The following is a 1,572-nucleotide window of genomic DNA, read 5'->3' on the forward strand; positions in this document are numbered from 1 at the left end:
ACGGAATGATGCCTTCTAATGTTGATGTTATCACTCCGGTTGGTGGAGTTGGGGAGCAAACAGAATGATGCCTTCTAATGTTGATGTTATCACTTCGATCTCCAAAATCGCATGAACTTCATGTTATGTTATGTTTGAAACTGTTCCTTGTATGTTGAGAACTCTTGAATCTTGAGACTTGTAAACTTGTGGTAGTCGAGTGTCTTCACTACTACTTCACCTTTTATGCACTATTGCTTTTATGTGGATTGTTTTTCAGAATCATTGCTTCTTTTGTTCAATGATGCGTATATGTGACATGTTCTATGTGTGATGAACTATATGCTCCTGGGCACACCATTACCGAGGGTGGCTCTCGGTAATGATTGTGAAACTGGACCAGAATGCACTCTTTACCGAGAGGCCTCTCGGTAAACGTGTACCAACCAGTAGAACCTGACACCTTTACCGAGAGGTCTCTCGGTAAACGATAATAACCTGTGGTGCCCCTGAAAACTTTACCGAGAGGGCTCTCGGTAAAGGGAAAAGGATTGCTGAGGGTGGCTCTCGGCAAAGTTGGCCCTCGGCCTGCTCTCATGGTCCCACAAGTCAGGAGGTGACACGTGTCAGCCTCCTACTGGTTCTCTTTGCCGAGAGGGGCTCTCGGTAAAATTGGCCCTCGGCCTGTTCCCGTGGTCCCACATGTCAGGAGGTGACACGTGTCAGCCACCTATTGGTTCTCTTTGCCGAGAGGGCCTCTCGGCAAAGTTGGCCCTCGGCCTGTTCTCGTGGTCCCAGATGTCAGGAGGTGACACGTGTCAGCGTCCTACTGGTTCTCTTTGCCGAGAGGGCCTCTCGGCAAAGTTGGCCCTCGGCCTGTTCTCGTGGTCCCACATGTCAGGAGGTGACACGTGTCAGCCTCCTACTGGTTCTCTGTGCCGAGAGTGGCTCTCGGCAAAGTTGGCCCTCGGCCTATTGTTGTGGACCCACATGTCAGGAGGTGACACGTGTCACCCTCCTACTGGTTTTCTTTGACGAGAGTTGCTCTCAGCAAAGTTGTCCCTCGGCCTGTTGTCGTGGGCCCACATGTCAGGAGGCGACATGTGTCAACCTCCTACTGGTTCCCTTTGCCGAGAGTGGCTCTCGGCAAAGTCGGGCATCGGCCTGTTGTCGTGGACCCACATGTTAGGACACGACACGTGTCAGCCTCCTAGTATTTCTTTTTGCCGAGAGTGGCTCTTGGCAAAGTTTACGTGGTCCCACATGTCAGGACTTATCCGTTAGCTGCTTTATTTTGCCGAGACGGGCTGTTTACGTGTTATGGCTCTCGGCAAATTCCTGTTTGCCGAAGAGGTGTACGCCGGGTGGCTTTTGCCGAAGGTGACACTCGGCAAAGGCGTTGCCGGCGGTTTTTGGGCCTTTGCCGAGTGTCCGTGGCACTCGGCGTATAGGGCGATTCCAGTAGTGAGTGTGTGCAGGTTTTTAAGTTTTCTCATCCCTCTTGGCACTAGCACACCATAGAAGTCCAGGCGCATAACCAAACCAGAAAAGGCATAGCAGCAAAAGGAAGTGCATACATCATAGCTGTTTTCA

This window comes from Aegilops tauschii, chromosome 1 (assembly GCF_002575655.3).
Source record: "Aegilops tauschii subsp. strangulata cultivar AL8/78 chromosome 1, Aet v6.0, whole genome shotgun sequence".
Classification (NCBI taxonomy): Eukaryota; Viridiplantae; Streptophyta; class Magnoliopsida; order Poales; family Poaceae; genus Aegilops; species Aegilops tauschii.